A 19,011-nucleotide genomic window follows, 5' to 3' on the forward strand; every position below is an offset into this window, starting at 1 on the left:
ATCTGTGACAACATGGATGGACCTTGAAGGCATGCTAAGTGAAATAAGTCAGACAGAGAAAGATAAGTACTATATGATGTCACTTATATGTGGAATGTGTTAAAAAAAAAAAGCATTCCCCCCCGCCTGCCACAAACCTACACCAAACTCATAGGAAAAGATCAGATTTGTGGTTATCCAAAGGTACAAACTTCAATTATACGATAAATAAGTATTAGGGTTGTAATGTACAACATGATGATTATAGTTAGCACAGCTGTATGATATATGGGAAAGTTTTTAAGAGAGTAGATACGAACAGTTCTCATCACAAGGAGAAATTTGTTTTTTCTTTTCTTTTTATTGTATCTTTATGAGATGATGGATGTTAACAGAACCTATTTATGGTAATCATTTCACAATATATGTAAATCAAACCATCATGCTGTACACCTTAAATTTATACAGTGATGTAAGTCAATTATTTCTCAGTAAAACTGGGAAAAAATGCAATATAGCTACAGTGGAGAAATGGAAAAATAGAGGACAACTAAAACAGTGGAACATACATACTTCTGGGGATGACAAGTGGAAAGTAGGAAGAAATGAGGCAAGAGATTTTTTTTTCCTAAAGTCTATGTGTTGCCATTTGATTTAAGCTATTATATATTTTACCTTATAATAAATAAAATTTATTTTGCTAAAAGTAAAAAAAGAGAAGAATCTAATGTTCCAGGTCCATGCTGTAATTCCACATACGGAAGAGATATATTAGTTAGAAGAGACCTTATTTTTTATCAGGTTACTATGGGCCAGACACTAAACTAAGACCTTTGTGGGGATTCTCTCCTTTCATCCTCACAGCAACTCCAGGGGGTAGATACTCTTATTATCCCTTTTTACAGATGAGAAAACTGAAACACAGAGAGGGTAAGTATGTACTTAAGGACACCCAGCTGGCAAGTGGTGGTGCTGGGATATGGATGCATGTCATATGACGTGGGAGAGAGCTTAAGCGCTGCTAGCTGATGTCCTCAGCTGGTCAAGAAGTCCAACCTGCTTGGTGGCCTCTCCTTCTGTATTAATGAAGTCTGATGGATCAAGACAAGGATGTAAATGGACTTGTTTTTTACCAATGACATAACAAATTAACATTATTCTTATTGTTTCCAAGATCATTCCATTTCATATAAGGGAATGAATTTCAGTATGGAATAGACTTATTTAAGGAAACATCAATATTTTTCTCAAATTGGTAGCATTAAAACTATATTTATGGAATTAAAACATATTGAATTTATATAATGCAAATTCACTTGGAAACAACATTTCTTTATCTTTTTCTGTAACTTAGCTTGCAGCTGTTGGCATCAGTCTATTTTTAAAACACAAAAATAAATTGTTTCTTGTTAACTCCATTGGCTCTGCAGGCAGATAGTAGACAGAGTTGCTGTCCATGAGGCCAGCATCTTGGTTAGAGGGTCCAGATTGTTCTATGAGAAGGTGCTATTTGGAAAAAAAAAACCTTTTCTTACCAACTGCATAAGAAAATTCATTTTAGAAAATAAAAAAAGACAAAAATGCCCCCCAAATAAAGTAACATTAGCACTTCATCCCCTCATTATAGCACTATCAATATTTCAATGTAGGGATTTCCCTGGTGGTCCAGTGGGTAAGACCGTGCTCCCAATGCAGGGGACCCAGGTGTGATCCCTGGTTGGGGAACTAGATCCTGCATGCCAACCTAGAAGTGTGCAGGCTGCAACTAAGAAGTCTGCATGCTGCAACTAAGTGTCTGTGTGCCACAGCTAAGACCTGGTGCAGACAAAATAAATAAATAAATAAATATTTTAAAAACATTTCAATATTTTTAAATAAAAAAAATAAAAATATTTCCATCCTTTTTTATTGCATATGTAAGTTCTAAGTTCTGTTAGCTTTCTAAATTGGGATCACACTTTATATGTAGCTTTTTTTTTTTTTTTGCGGTATGCGGGCCTCTCACTGTTGTGGCCTCTCCTGTTAGGGAGCACAGGCTCCAGACGCGCAGGCTCAGCGGCCATGGCTCACGGGCCCAGACGCTCTGCGGCATGTGGGATCTTCCCAGACCGGGGCATGAACCCGTGTCCCCTGCATCTGCAGGCGGACTCTCAACCACTGCACCACCAGGGAAGCCCTATATGTACTTTTGTTACCTTTTTTTTTTTACTCATCAGGGAATTGTGGTGTGCATTTTCCCATGTCATTAATGATTGCAAAGCACTCTTATTATTAGAACCTGCAACCTATCCTAATTTTTTTTTTTTTAATTTTTAAATTTAAATTTTAAATTTTGGCTGCAGTCTTTGTTGTTGCACACGGGCTTTCTCTAGCTGCGGTGAGCGGGGGCTATTCTTTGTTGTGGTGCACAGGCTTCTCATTGAGGTGGCTTCTCTTGTTGAGGAGCATGGGTTCTAGGTGTGTGGGCTTCAGTAGTTGTGGCTCATGGGCTCTAGAGCACAGGCTCAGTAGTTGTGGTGCATGGGCTTATTTGCTCCGCGGCATGTGGGATCTTCCCGGACCAGGGCTAGAACCCGTGTTCCCTGCACTGTCAGGCGGATTCTTAACCACTTTGGAACCATGGAAGCCCCTATCCTAATTGTTTAACATTAGGTTTCCCCCACCTCTACTTCTGGTATATGTTAGTGAAGAATATTTGCATATATATGCAATAATTACATATATGCATATATTTGCATATAATTACATCCACTATTCTTTTCGTAGGATACATTCTCAGAAGTGTAAATGCTGGGTTATATGTTAAGCTGTAGGAGTAACTATCTAGTTTTCCTTCACTGTAGGCAGTGCTCCCCTGTGTACCTAGAATCTCCACTAACAGCTTCTCCTGGGCTCTGTTTCCCAGGAGCTTCAGAGAAGAGACTATGGAGCAGGAAGTTGGTGGGGCAGTTAACAACATCCGTTTTCAGGTTCTACTCATGGACCAAAATAAACATGTTGGGTTGCCAGTACCAGCCTTAACATATCCTCTATTATTTGATATTTAACTCTGTCAGCTCAGAATGCTTTCAGCTGCATGTAATAGAAAACTTGACTTATGATGGCTTTAAAAAATAGGGGATTATTTCTCCCACATAATAAGAAATTTAGAAATGTGTGGTGGCTGTGGCTTTAGTTCAGCAGCTCAGAGATGTCAAGGAGAGTGTGTCTACAGTGTTCTTGGCCTTTTCTTAATGGTCATAGGATGGCTGCGGCTGAAGCAGGCATCATACTTGTGTTCAGGGAGTCAGGTTGGGGTGTGAGAACACAGATGAATGAGACACATTTTTGACCCTGGGAGTTGTTAACCTAAATTTAAAAAGTGATGCTTTTTTTTCTTATTGCAGAAGTAATATATGTTCATTATAGAAAATATATTTCAATGATAATCTTACCACCCAGAGGTAATCACTGCTCTCATTCTGGTGTTTATCCTTTTAGTTTAGTTATAAATGCACAAAAAAGTGGGATTTTTGACTTATGTACTGCCCCATAACTGGCTTTTTAAATCACCATCCATCTCACTGCCTAGCACCCGGTAGATGGTTTAAAGTTTTTACTGGAAATTTAATGAATAATTTAAAAAATACACTACGAATATTACTTTTCTATATCTCTGAGTAGTCTTTACAGTATATATTTCATAGTATAATTTTTAATAGCTGCATATCCCTCAATTGTTTGAATGTTTCATGATTTATTTGACTCAATCTGTTATTTTACATGTAGATTAAAAAAAAATTTAACTATGACAATACTGCATTGAACATCTGTGTGTGTGTGTGTACACAAATCTTATTTCCTTAAATTCCTTTCATAAGTGGAATCACTGGGCCCAAGGAAATGCCAATTTTACAGTCCTTGATTTATGTCATCAAGTTGCCCTCTTCAGATGTACCATTTCACTTACCACCAGCAATGTGAGTTGTTATAAACTTGTTTTATTTATTTATTTATTTATTTTTGGCTGTGCTGGGTTTTCATTTCTGTGCGAGGGCTTTCTCTAGTTGTGGCAAGCGGGGGCCACTCTTCATCGTGGTGCGCAGGCCTCTCACTGTCGCGGCCTCTCTTGTTGCGGAGCATAGGCTCCAGACACGCAGGCTCAGTAGTTGTGGCTCACGGGCCCAGTTGCTCTGCGGCATATGGGATCCTCCCAGATCAGGGCTTGAACCTGTGTCCCCTGCACTGGCAGGCAGATTCTCAACCACTGCGCCACCAGGGAAGCCCCAATTTTTTTTTTTTTTTTTAGCCCCAATTTTTAATAGACATTTTTTTGAGTTGGTAATATATTTGTCTGATTAAAAAATCAAGACAATGCAAAAGGCATAAAGTGGAGTTTTACTCCTGTACCTGTGCCCATACTCTCATCTCTGCCCCCATTTCCCTTAGGGTAGCCACTTTTACTAGGTTTGTTTGCATCTTTTCAGTATTTTTAATGCACACAGGCAAATATGTATATAAATTATTTCCCTTCCTTTCTTACACAAAAAGTAACACACAATATCACTGTTCAGAATTCTTGCCTTATTTGGTTAGGCTGCTGTATAATGTTCCATTATGTGAATATTCTGTAGTTTTATTTATCTAGTCTCCTGTCTAGTTTTATTTGAGACCTGTGTCTTTTCAGCAAAACCAGGCCCAAGTGAACTATGTTATTCTGGCCCTGCAGCTACACCACAAATAGGAGTAGGAAGCTATATCTTAATTTCCTAGACCTACTTCCTGACTTGCTGCACATTTTGACTTAGCCTCCCAGGGTGTAGTTGGCAGTGTCTGAAATATACTGAATCTAAGAAGGGAGAGAATTGCACAGGTAGGTTTATCCCCTTTGAAGACCCACTGGCTTGTCTTTTTTCCCTAGCTGTGATTGTGAGATATTTTCATGTTTTAGTTTGGGTAAAGAGTAACCCCCTCCATTCTCATCCAAGGGATGGTGGCTCCCATAGGAAATTATGTCTTATTTTTTAAGGAATTCATTGTCACAGAGTGCCAGATGTATGGTATGCTCCCTCAAGAGGCTCTGGGGAAGAATCCTTCCTTGCCTCTTCTAGCTTCTGATGGCTCCAAGCATCCTTTGGCTTGTGGCTCCATAATAATTTACTTCACTTGGCTTTCGCTGTATCTTCTCCTCTTCTTTCTCAAATCTCTATCTGCCTTTCTCTTATAAGGACACGTCATTATTCTTAGGGCCCAACCAGATAATCCAGGATGACCTCAAATCAAGATTCTTAACTTAATTCCTTCTGCAAAGACCCTTTTTCTGATTAAGGTAACACTTGCAGGCTCCAGGGATTTGATGCAGACATATCTTTTGGGGGCCACCATCCAGTGCACTACAGGCCTTGAGTCTAGCACTCTGATTCCAGAATCTGTGCTCCGCCCCGTTAGACCATATCCTGTGAAGTGCCACAGAGAAAGTCTGTTCTCTCTTCCACATGGTAGTAAAAGGCTAAGGCTTATTCGCTCAGTGTTGTATCTTCATCGCCTTGCACAGTGCCTTTTGCACAGAGGAGGTGCTCAATAAAATGAAATGGCTTTAATCACTGGATTTCCATAGAATTTATGAAGGCAGTTTTCACGTCTCTTATTGCTTTTCTCCAGGCTGAATATTCCCCTGGTACTTCAGTTGTTCCTTATGTGAAGTTTGGATCCCCCATCTTTCTGGTTGCCGTCCAGTAGGTACTTGCTAATTTGACCAGTCCTCCTCTTAATATGCCTTCCAGATTGAACTCTTGATAAGATTTAAGTAACAGGGTAGAATGAGACTATTAATGCTTATGGTTTGTACATTATAATTCTTAAAGTAGCTCTAGGTTGTATTCATTTTAGAGTAGCTGCTAAGGTCATTTCTGGTAATAGCTAAAGACAGAAAAAAAAAAAAAAAGAAAGAAAAGAAAAGAAAACTCTGCCATACTAGTAGTCCTACTTAGTCATTGAGTTTTTAGAGCCAAATACAGCCTCAGTTGTGCTAATGCAAATTTTATCGATTTTGGATTCTTGGGATGGATTTTGAATTTGGAAAGAAAATGGTCCAAACGTCATATTCTGGGGCTTAGTAGAAAAGGCAAGCATACTCATTAATAAATCCATTTTTTTCTCTCTCCATTCCATTTTGTTGAATCCATGGAAAAAAGTTGTATGTTTTAAGAGACCTGAGTGATGATCCAATACAATTTTCTGCAAGAATGAATCAGGATTTTCATGACAAAATATTAGAGAACGTTTTTCTTCTTACTTTCTACCTGCTATGGCCTGAAGTTGGTAGAGTTTTTATTTTTATTATCACATTTACCAACTGCTTGTGTTAATTTTCACGTACTTGTACCCTGAACAAATTTATGCTCTTGGTGTTGTATGTGCTACAAGTTTCACTGCTGTCAAAACATGTTTTTAAAAATAACCCATGGGTTTTAACCAGTACAGTTAAGACAAATTAGGTTTTTTAAGAAGTAAAATCCACCTTAATATTTAGATCAGCAAGATGTTGTTATGACTAACTTTTGGCTTTGAGTGGTAAGATAGGACCGAGGCATACTAGAGGCATACTAATGCTTTAAAATTTTTTCTTTCAATCAGTTAATTTTTTAAACTAGGGGTTAAAACAAGGAAAAGATAATAACTCCCAGGGATGGACTTCATGTCTTCATTTACTCCATTATACCTTCTGCATCTTGAAGCCTGGTTTCTTTGAAAGGAAACATTTTGCAGAGAAAGACTTCTGCTTGGAACTCCTCTCCCTCACTCCTTACCTGGCTACTATTTCTACCTGAGGCTATAGCTTAAATGTCTCTTCTGCAAGGAAACTTATTCCAACCAATAAGACTAGTAATTTTTATCTTATAAGCCCCCTTGTACTTCATTTGCAGTCTTCATTACATCAGTTTCAGTCACCTTGCTAATATTTGCCTTTTACTCCAGTCTGTAAACTCTATGAGGCAGGGCTGTATCTGTTTTTAATGCTCTCCCTAGATCAGTGTTTGGCCTATAGTAGATGCTTAGTAAGTTTTTGTTGACTGATTGGTCAGAAGCTGCAAAAGTCATTTAAGGGCTAATTTTAACAATATTTGCATTTCTCTGTGTGTGTGTGTGTGTGTGTGTGTATGTGTGTGTGTATACTAAGCTAATAGCAATGAGATCCTCTTTTCTTTCTTTTTTTTCTGGGGGCGGGGTGGGTACCACTGCATCAAATTACTGAAGTAGAAAAAACAGTTGACGTTCTGTTTTAAAGTGACTATGGATTTGACCCACTTCTACTCTAGTAATGTCATCACGATTGTATCTCATTGCTGTGGGTTCTTGGAGGCTGACAGGCAGAACAAGTTGCTTCAGCTCACGGTCCTCATCTGTCATACAGAACAGCTTGCAGAATCTTATTATGTGAATGAAATATGGAGAGAGAGATATTTTTCTTCCTGGGCTATCAGGGTAATTGAAAGTAACCGTATCAGGGCACAGGGGGAAAATGCAGGAAAATAGACTGCTTTTGTGAAGGGCAACTTATAGGCTCTCAGAACTGCAGGTATCTAGCCTCCCAGGGCAAAGTGTTTCCTTTTATCAAAAGGCCCGAGATTCAACATTCTTGCAGTAAGGAAAATGCCTTGGTTCATGTTACCACCCCTCAGCTCCCTGATGAGATGCCACCACCATGGTGCCTTTGGAGATGTATCCCACCAGATGTAGGGCACGAGCTTGGTGTGTTCTTTAGCCAGGGAAGAAAACCGTTTTAGTATTCCAGATCAATAAAGTGTAGTAGAAAATTGGAAATGTGCTATGAAAAGTCATTAACCAGAGAAATTCTACTGTTCCTGAGTTTTGGATCAGAAGAAATAATAACACTTGACTGATTTTCTAGTTTATATTTTACAAGCTTGGCCCTGGTGCAACGGAATATCAGATAATACTGTATCAGTGACACTTTGCCTTCTAAATCGTTGGTCCTGTACATATAAATTGAGCTTTATAGAATAGTTTTAGTTCACAGGAAGCTTTTTCTGTAACACTGGTCGAAAGCACTAATGTGGTGACGCAAAGCAAGGTACAGTTCAGCAGTCATTCAAGTCATGACTTCGTTATATTTTGAGATAGCTTTAAAATCACTTAGTTGAACAAAACTCTAAAGTACTGTAACTGCCAGGTTGCTTTATCTAATTTATGAAGCAGAGGCAAAGGAAATCAACAATAACCCTCCATTTACCATTATTAGATTAGCTATTACTGAAACTGCAGAAAGTATATAAACCTTTACTTTGTGTTCACTTGAATTTGGTTATTAAGCTTTGATGGAACTTTCATTTAACCAAATGCCTTTGTTTACAACAATAAGCATGTTAAATCTTTTGTGTTCTGAATTTGATATGAGCATTTTAGTACATGCCTCCTGCAAAGGCTTGTTAAAGTTACAGATTCTATTCATTTGTGTTCTGTCAAACATTATCAATTCAATCTAGTTAGGGTCTTGTTTTTCTTCCTGACTTTAAGAAATGTATCTTTTTGCTATAAGGCTTCTACTTTTTCAAGAATATAACCAGGCATTAACAAACATGAAACTACTTCTCAGAGCAGCTTCATAAAAATTGATTTTTCAAAATTAAATAAGCATCTGGTGGGCTGAAAATGCTTTATACCTGATATTTAAAAGATATTTTGACTATTGCCAAAAGAAATCAATTTCTTCACGCTGTCTTCCTTGCAGATGCCGTCATATGCCACTGGGTTGTGTAGAGCACAGGCTCTGGAGGGAGGCAGGCTTGGATCTGCACCTCACCTCTACCACTTACCTGCCTGTGACCTTGGACTTCACCTCTTAGGGAAATCAGTTAACTCTAATCACCCTCTCCTCAGTGTGTAATTGGGTTCATAACAGTACTTATCTCATAGTGTTTGTTATACGTGAGGGGATGCATGTAAAGAACTCAAAAACTTGATTGTTATTATAATTTGTGTTTGTGTGTCTGTGTGTGTGTCCATACTCTACATACATATTATCAACTTGACTGAAAATTTACTGGTTTTAAATCTGGTTATAATAATGGAAATGCTGTTATCCTTTCAGGACTTAATGTTCTAGCATCATGACCATATCTAGAAGTGACATGGAGCATAGCTATCATTTTGGATCTATTCAGAGCCATCGCTTGAAACCAAGTCACTGGGAAGGTGGCTATTTCAGTTTCTGAGATTGGAATCAAATCCATATTCCAAAGAAGTCGTTACTTGAAAAGTGGAACTTTATTTCAGTTCTTTTAAATTGATGTAAAAGCTGAGACAAAGAGTGTTTTAAATATGTGAAATAGAAATACATGGCCTTTCCAATAAGAAGGGCTCCTGTTGACAATTTGCTGTTGGTTTTTCGCTGACTATATCTGTTTCTCACGTCTTTTAAGCTTCTCTCTAACTGCCTTGTTCTCTCTATATTTTCCATCTTCATCTCTGTCCTCAATATCCACATTTTGGGGGTAGTGTAGATGTGTTTGGAGAAATCCACACTGTGTCACCCAGCATCCTTTAGACCAGTAATCCATACAGGAGTGATAGGAGTTCAGGCTAGGAGATCTGGTCGTTGATATTGGTTTTCAGCAAATTTACACAGTTCTTATGGGGATGGAATTTTTCTCCTCATGTGTACCATCTTCTGTCTGCTTGAATAATGAATCATAGAAAAATGAAAACTTCTTTAACTATGAAAGTTTCAGCAAGAAAAAAAAGTTAGGCCTTTGGTGTTAGTATAATGCAAAATAAGATAGCATTTAAAAAGTCTCTTTTTCAGCATCATATTGACAGTGCCCCTCACTTGAGTCAGGGATTGGGGACTTACTGAGATACACCATCTGGCAGAATACGGAAGACCAGTCTTGTGCCAACTGAAAAAGCTGCATCAGTTCCAACTCTTGTGTACTTTGCACATTATTGGATGTCTTGCAAAACGTTTATCACTTTTTAATTAGGAAGGACTAAGGGATTTTAGTACCCCAAAGAAAATGTCAGCAGCCCAAAGACAGAAAAATTATCCAGTGGATCATAAGGGGCAGTAGGTGTTTCACTTTGATCTTACACAGGAAACAAGGACAGTTTCATACTAGGATCTTTGTTGGGGGCCATGTATCCTTGGTCTGTCTGAGCGGAACTGGGGACCTGGTCTTTCTATTATTCTGACAGTTTCCCCAGCTTGTTTCTCTTGCAGCATGGCCAGGCCTTGAAAGCACATGCCAAGAGATCAGCTCTGTTCTGCTTCTTGGCCTATCATGTAAACTGTGGCCTGTCATGTTCATTAAAATGAAAATTTGTCGAATGGAATTTGCCTGACTGGCGGAATAGTTTAAATGTCAGATGTTGTTAGGCCTGGATATAAATATTATGTTTCTATTGTTAATTAATTGCAGCGCCTCAGTACCAGTGATCCAAAATCCAATCTAGTCTGCAATAGGCCTGTGGATAAGGGCCAGAGACAATGAATGCAGAGGGAAAAAATGTATTCAGAGTTTCCATTTTATCTGTCAATGTCCTCTTAGAAACATAGCAAATTTTGCTATGCCACTACAGTTTAAGGGCAAAACAAGACAGAATTAAGACTCATTGTCTTTTGAAACCTCTCAAATGTTACTTACTGTTGCATCTATTCCACTGCTAGCCCTGAGTCTGTCCCAGCATCAGAATTCCCCAAAGATGCCACTCTGTCCCCTTTCTGTGACTCCCCCCCACCCATTGTTTCCATCTCTTGAGTCTGTTGTTTTGTCCCCCGCTCATTTCAGACCTGTGGAACTGAGGTGTCTAGCCCTGTAATCCTGCTCAATTCTCTTTGCAGTGTTCATTTTCCTCTCTTCCACTTACCATCAACCCTTCCTTTCTCTTTCTTTTTGTCCTGTCTGCCACTGTTAAGATCATTTTGCTTCCAAATTGAGCTGGTAGCTGAATATCACTCGGAATATCGCTGCTAGAACTGTCTGCATTCCAAAGAGGAGCAGAAATCTTGCTGCTGGGGCCCAGACCTCAAAACTGACTGTTGTTGCAAAGCCGTGAGCCAGCAGGCATTTGTGGCTGCCATCCTCAACCAATGTTTTGTTGAGTACTTGCTGTGAGCATGGCATCTGACCCGGCCCCTTCTCTGGGTTCCAAAGGCAAGTGGGTGTGCCAGGTGGAGGAGGACTAATTAAGACTTTGGAAGGCAGGACTAATGTGGTCCAATGGTCAGGGACCCTCATTTAATTCTTGGCATCCTGGTCCCTGCCAACCTCGTTCTGCCCCTGTGATTATGCCAGCTGAGAAGCAGGGACGGGAAGATGAACTTTGGTTTGCTCTGAGTTTCCCTGTCCAGCAGTGTCTATCAGATTAAAAATGAGAGGGAAGGAGGCCAGAGAATCTTCCAGATGAAGAGTTCAGCGGGGGGCACAGCCAGACTCCCTCTCGGCAGTGACGTCACTGGGCCATTCAAGCACTGGGCCAGGAGCCTGCTGCCTGACCCTGTAATGGAGTGGAGTGGGGGCTGGCGGAACAGTCACCGTTGGCTTAGGGCGGAAGCAGATTCAAACCAGGCACATGCAGGCCACATGGTAGAGGCAGAGCATTTGCCCTGAGGACTGGCAGTCTGTTTGGAGTTGGAGCCCTTCATTCTGGACTCCTCTTAAGGGCGAGCTCCCCAAGTTACGTAGACAACTACAGAAACCAAATGGGGAATTGGTGTTTTCCAACCTCTCTGTTTCTTCCTTTAGAATGAATCAGCTGTGTTAGAAAGGTGACCTTAGATAGGCTGGAGGCAGCAGTAACAGCAGTAGCCCTATATCCTTGGATGGACGCACATGTGGACAGCAGTTCCAGGCAGCAGGGGTTTGGTGAGGACACAGTGCAGTGACACTCACTTGCCACACCTCGTGGTAGCACAATTTTGTAACTAGATTCCGTGTTCATTGAAAAGTATCCATATGGATACTCCAGGAACAGGGTTTTGCTCAAACAAAAACTGTTCTTTAGACTAAGGTGATCTGAGGTCTATGAAATTCTGGAATGCTAAGGAATGAGGCTAAACACTGAATATGTGGCTTAACCTTACTTAAAAATTGATTATTTTAATGTTACATCCATACAACCTCAGTTTCTCTCTGAGATGAACCTCTTTGTCTAAAATTCAGGTTATTAGAGTTTGGGGAGGGTTTGTGCTACTGGGAGCAGAGCTGTTTGACTTGAAATGTCATCTCATTCTAAGAAAACATACTAGGGCCACGTTAGGGCATCCCTGTGCAAATGTCACATTGTCAGAGTGTCTCCTCCTAGGATTAGACTAGCCACGGTACTTCCAGCCCTGTCTTACGGTCAGACAAAGCCACTGACTTCCCCCACAGCCAGGGTGCCCACCTGGCCAGGGTCATGCTCCCCGAGATTTCATGGAATTTGATTTGTCTCTAACTCTCTGCATGTTGAGATGCTAATTATTGGTTGACTGGTATTCTGCTCCTCAGATGTCACCTAATGATTTTCCAGGGCTCATGCTACTTGGCAAATTTATTTTTCCAATGCCTGGCAAATATTACAGCATTGAACAGGTGTGGTGAGGATGAGTTGTGTTATATTGTGTGTGTGTGTGTGTGTGTGTGTGTGTGTGTGTGTGTGTGTGTGTCTCAGGTCACAGAAGTGTAGACTTCTGTAGAGAGATATCTTTTCATCTTAAAAAAGCCTAGAGTACAAATTAAGAAAATGAGAAAGAACAAAAATAAAAAGCTAATCTCAAGTAAAGAATTTTCAATGTTTTCAATAATAACACAAACATAATATTCCTTTAAGCAAATTTCCTTGAGTGTATGTTGACTGTCTTAGAGGATGTTGATTCAACAAGGAGCAAGAAAGGTGTGGTCTGAATCACCACACCTATAAGAGGTTCTTTTGTTCGATGCTTTCGTTTGAAATAAAAATGAGGTGCTGGCCAAACAAATAAGTAAATAAATAAAAGATGTGGTCTGTATCTTTGTTGAACTTAGGGTCTATTGGAAAGACTTTCATTTACATTTTGACAATATTGATCAGTTATCAATGTGAATAACAAAACTAAGGAATATTCCCATCTCCCCCCTCAACTCTAAAGACATCAATTTCACAAATTCTGAAAATTACTCTTTAAGAAATACATGCATATAAACTGAAATAAAATTTCTGGGAATACATCTGAGAAGTCTCAGGTTTGTGGGATCTTTTCTGTTGTTTGTTGTGAGGGTTTAAATCAGTCTGCAGATTCTCAAATTCATGTTTAAAATATTCATTTATCATCAGGTAGTTTAACCAAGGCTATGTTTTCCAGCTGCCTGGTTTTCACCAATATGTAGAAAAAGGTTTAAGAATCTTCTCTTAGTTGAAAATTGGCTATCATTTGAAAGAATGTTGCAATAATTCATCTGCAGCAACAGCTCACTGAGCATAGCATAAGAACAGAAATGAGGGCTGAATTTATTCACTGTCTTCATTCTTGTGTCTTGTCTTCATTCCTGAGTGAACAGACTTCTTTCCTAGGTATATACATAATTGTTACAGACTTAAAGGTCAATAACCAATCGCTTAATGTGGCAGTCAAGTCAGGTGAGGGCTGCAGAATGCAGCAGTGGATGCAAATCTCTCAGTTCCAGGCAATGTTGCCTTGAGGAAGGTGCAGTTGGATGGTTCCCAGAGATAGGTTTTAATTGGGGGAAGATAAATCACAGTCAAAGGAGGTTTTTATATTTGAGAAAGATGTTTGTTTAAATTCAGACCAGTATTTACCTGGAGACTGGATAATGGACTGAGGGGCTTGGTGTTGATAAAGGTTTTCTGGGCAGCTATGCTCTGGAAAACCACCAAGATAAATCAGTGTGTTATTGGCCTGTACTGCTCTGCCTCCGTGATTATGTCTTTTGGGAGCAGCTGAAGGCTAAACCTCTTTGGATTCATTTAAATCTAATCTGTGTCTTGCAGAAGGTCATTTGAAGGTTAGAGAGTCCACCTGCTTTACAACGAAATGGGGGTGAGTTAGGCATGAGCGAAACCAGGAAAAGGTATAATGCATTGTAGCTGCAGGTGAAAATGTTTTCATGGCCAGTAGAAGTTTAGGTGTTTGGATTTTGGATCAAGGTAAACATGGGAAAGAGAAGACTAGTTTGAGTGGCTATTCTTGACTTTTGTCCAGAGATAAGTACTTTGGGCACTAGAGCGAGAGTTTTCTGATCCTGACCTGCTCCTACTTCAGATATCTAGCATACATATACGGACAAATGTTTGGGTGCCAGAGGTATATACACAAGGACTGTGGAATCCACTTGTGCAGCTGACTCTTGAACATGGAGGGGGTTAGGGGCGCCGAGCAGTTAAATATTTGTGTATAACTTATCATCAGCGTTCCATATGTGTGTCCATATCCGAGATTCTGTGGATTCAATAACCATGAAGAGTGTAGTACTGTAGTACATAGTTATTGAAAAAAAAAAAATCCATGTATAAGTGGACCAGTGTAGTTCGAACATCCTTTTCAAGTGTCAGCTGTGCTTGTTTATTCAACAAGTATTGACTGAATGACTATTTAGTGCTAGCATAGAGTCTGGGGCTCACAATGCCTGGGCAGGGTGAGTTTGGTTTAAGCAATAAAAGCCATAGGTTTTAAAGAGCTTAGACATTCATTAAGGTCATAAAATATAAACACAGGAGAAGGTAATAATTTAAGACAATAGCATGCATGCCTGTCACAAGGCATTCTATGATTAAGGAGACATCAAAGCTCTGTTTTAAGACCAGTCCCACCACCAGTCCCTTTACCTTTTCTGGGAACGAAACTTCAGTACTGGCTACCCTTTCTTACGCTTCTGCTTTTAGCCTCTTAGTTTCAACTGGATCTGCTCATCACCTTGACACATGCTCAGGTTTTTTCTGTTTACAAACTGTACAAAGAAACCCTCTTTCAGCCCTTTGTCCTCCAGTGGCTACTCTCTTTCCTCTCCTAAACACCCAAACGTGTCTAATATTGTTCTTACTCACTGTCTTCATTTTAATGATTTCCACTTATTTCTTAACCGACTCCAAACTGAATTTTGTCGCAGTCCACAGAACAGTTCCTCGTTCAGTTCTGCAATGCCGTTTACATTGTAAAAGGGGCAGAGCCGGCGTGAAGCCATTAGCGTGAGAGCCTTAGCGCGGCAGTTAGAGGTCCCGCCCAGTCCGAGAGTGCGGTGAGAGGCGGCTCGTGGCCTTCTCCCCAGGCCCCTCCAGAACCCGGCCTCGGGACCGGCAGGCGACCTGGGGGGCCCAGGAACAGGACTAGGGCTGTGTCTGTAGAGCTCCAGAGCTCTCGCCTCGGCCGCCCACTGGCGGGGCCCAGGCCTTAAAGTAGCAGCGGACCTCTCCCACGTCCCCACCTCTGTGACCTAATGGCAGCGGTTGCAGTCTTCATGGGTCCCAGACCATGGACGCCTCAGCAGCTGGAGTATACGGACACTGCCCTGAAGGTAACAGCTTCACCCCAGCCACCATGTTGTGATGAGAGGCACGCCCCATGTAGAGGCCACAAGGAGGTGTTTCAGCTGATAGACCCAGCTAAAGTCTCAGCTAACCCTCAGCAACTGGCAGGCATTTGAGGGGAACAACCTTCAGATGATTCCAGGCCCCAACTTTCAAGGCTCCCAGCTGAGGCCTCAGGCACTGTAGCATACAAAAAAGTCGGCTCACTGCACCCTGTCAGAATTCTTGTTCCATAGAAACCGTAAGAGTTAATAAGTTATTATTATGAAGTCATTAATTCTTAGGTAGTTGGCTTTGTAGCAATACGTAGCCAATGCAAATGCCTATTTTATTATTACTAACTTGTATTTTGCCTAATATTAACTTACTTCCACCAACTTTCTTTTGGTTCCTATTTGCTTGGTATATAGTTTTCTGTACTTGTCCTTTCAAAATCTCTTTCTGTTTCAGATGTGTTTCTTATAAACATCACATAGCAAAGTTTAAAAAAATTCATTTTGAAAAAATTTTATTTTAACAGATGCATTTAATCCACTTACTCTGATTACTGACATATTTGAACTTCTTTTAAATATTTTCTTTTGTGTTTTCTATTCACTGTGTTTTCCTTTTTTCTTTCTCCATCCCATTCCAGTCTTCTACAGACAGAGAATTCGTTGAGTTTTCTATTCTCTAGATTGTTCCCTTCCCTGGTTTGGATACTTCAGTTCTTCTGGTGATTATTCTTATGTGTTTTAAAATCATGAAATAGAATATACATACAAAATAATTTTTGGAAGTGTATATCTACAGTTTAAAGAAAATAATAAACTGAACATCCAGATACCTGTCCCCAAGCCAAGAAATAGAGCATTACCATATTCCAGAATCCTCTTAGACCGTTTCCGCATTACAATCTCCTTCCTCACTCTCAAGGTAAATATAGCCCTGTATAAATCATTCATTCCCTTGCTTTTCTTCATAGTTTTTGCCACTTACATGTAATATATCAAAACAAGATAGTATTTACTTTTGCCTTTTTGAATATCTTATATGTGGAATAATATATATAGTCTTTTGTGACTTCTTTTGTTTTACATCATATTTTTGAAAGACATACATGTTGATGTGTGTAACTGATTCATTGATTTCTCAAAGCTGTGTAATAATCCATTGTAAGAATCTATAAAAATTTGTTTATTCATTGTACTGTTAATACTGGTTTCTGTTTTCAGTATTTCTTGCCATTCTAGCATTGATGCTAGAAACATTCTTGTACATGTCCCTTTGAGCATATATGAAAGGATGTCTTTGGTTATGTACATAGAGAAAGAAATGCTAGTTATCTTTAACAAATTCATCAGTAGCTGTATTGTTGCATATTTTTAACAACTTAATCAGTATCTTTTCCTGCTAAACAATTCATTCCCCCCTCTTTTTTTTTTTTTTTTTTTTTGCGGTACGCAGGCCTCTCACTGTTGTGGCCTCTCCCGTTGCAGAGCACAGGCTCCGGATGCACAGGCTCAGCGGCCATGGCTCACGGGCCTAGCCGCTCCGTGGCATGTGGGATCTTCCCGGACCGGGGCACGAACCCGTGTCCCCTGCATCAGCAGGAGGACTCTCAACCACTGTGCCACCAGGGAAGCCCCCCCTCCTTTATTCCATATGATTGTGGCTAACCACTCATTTCATCTTATTTGCAAACCCTAAAAATTGGTCGTTATTGCTATTGCAGGTTTTTGACAAGCAGGGTTTAGTAATTATTATCCAATACCCCTTATTTATTATTGAATTTACTAGATTTACTGTCATACTTGCTAATTTATTTGTTCACCATTGCTTTTTGTTCCTCTTTCCTTCTGGGATCAATTCCTTATTATTCAAGTATATCTTTTAGTATTCCTTTCAGCAAAAGTAAACTGTGAGCAGGAAATAATATTTTTTTTCCTGAAAAATATCCTTATTTCTCTCATTCTTGAATGATAATTGGTTTAGCATGGCTATAGAATTTTCCTTGAACTTTTTTTCACTTGGAACTTAGGGGATGTCATTCCACTGCTGTCTTGCTTTTATCTTTGCTTATGACAAGTTGTTTTGCAAGGAGTCTATTTTTTCTCTCTGGTTGAATTTAAGGCTTTCTTTCTATCTCTGTTGTTCTGTGGTTTCCTTCTATTGTATCTACCTGTAGATTTGCTTTTATTTATCTTGTTGAGGTCTTGGTATGCTTTTTCAAGAGGATTCATGTCTTTCATTCTAGGAAATTTGCATTCATTATTTTTTCATATTGGTCCCCTCCCTTTCTTTTGAGCTATATTTTGTTTAGCATTTCTTTGTGTTTGAAATAGAAACAGATACAGCTCAATCTCTATGTTGTCAGACCATAAATCTCTCAGACTTTATAAAATGTAGTATTATACTATTTTATCTAGTCTTGCCCAAATTGTGTTTCCCCCAACTCTATTGCAATCCACATAACACAGGGGGAAGGAGAAATTTTGATGGTGTCCCATGGAGGGGCCTTATCTCCTGTATTAATATTCCAAGATTTACATCATAGCCCACAAGTCTGGCCTTATTCTTTGGTGGTCATGCATCAGTGGTAATGGGTTCTATAGTGGGATAGGGGGATGTGAAGGGAAATAGCCCAGTAGGGGCTAAAGCAGTTACTTAGGACATTAAAGGGGGAAAAAAAAAAAGAAACATGGGAAAAACATGAAGTAGTTGACCATTCCCAGCTACTATACCTTAAGAGATGTTAGGACCTAGCCATGAATGAAAGAAATAGGCATATTCCATTTATTTTTGACCATGGAGTCAACATATGAGTAATGTTGGACTACTATAGAATCAGCCCCTTGAAACCTTAAGTTATTACTATTGCTTGGCAACTATAGTTTACCACATCTGCTATCATATTGACTTGTGTGTGGTCAGCACATTGTATGTTTTGGTTGCAGGGAGCTTAATTTAACATGCCTAGATTTGACTTGATATGCCAAGTTTGGCTTCCTCTGTTTTATGAGTTTCTCACTACCGAGAGAAGGCTACACTCTACCTAGAGGAAGGAGAATTGTATGTGTAAGCTTGCATGCATTTGCTCATAGGGGCAAGTGGTGAGGTCTGGATTGGGAGGGCCATGCATGCCATATAAATGGAATAGGCTCCCCCAAGTAAAACTTCCAGGGAAATGGAAAAAGAGTGTGCAAGAAAGATGGTGCTAAAAGATGTAAGAAAATAAAATGCTCGGTCAGATCTAGTGTGCTGCATAATGTTTAATTTGATTTTCATCTCTGCACTTTATAAGCTATTTCATCTCTGCACTCCTCCGTTCTGTTGAGGAGTTCACACCCCAAAATATTTGACTATAGATCTGGCCAGGTTTGTGTGAGTCAGTTCTGGGTAGATGTGTGTGCCGTTTTCAGTTTATGACTTTGTCTTTCATTGACCTCTTGTACAGGAGGTATGAGGCACAAAGTTTTATCAGTGGTTTATTTGGCTAGCATCACATACCATGGCATATGGAAATTCTACTTAGAGACGTGGAGAGAAAAC

The 19,011-nt window shown here is 39.7% G+C and overlaps 1 protein-coding gene across 14 annotated transcripts in view; it reads left to right on the top strand.

Moving 5' to 3' along the window:
* The window catches only part of FHIT (fragile histidine triad diadenosine triphosphatase), a 1,470,752-nt gene that overhangs the window by 17,872 nt on the left and 1,433,869 nt on the right, over window positions 1-19,011 (top strand). The window lies entirely within an intron of this gene.

This window comes from Kogia breviceps, chromosome 10, assembly GCF_026419965.1.
Source record: "Kogia breviceps isolate mKogBre1 chromosome 10, mKogBre1 haplotype 1, whole genome shotgun sequence".
NCBI lineage: Eukaryota > Metazoa > Chordata > Mammalia > Artiodactyla > Physeteridae > Kogia > Kogia breviceps.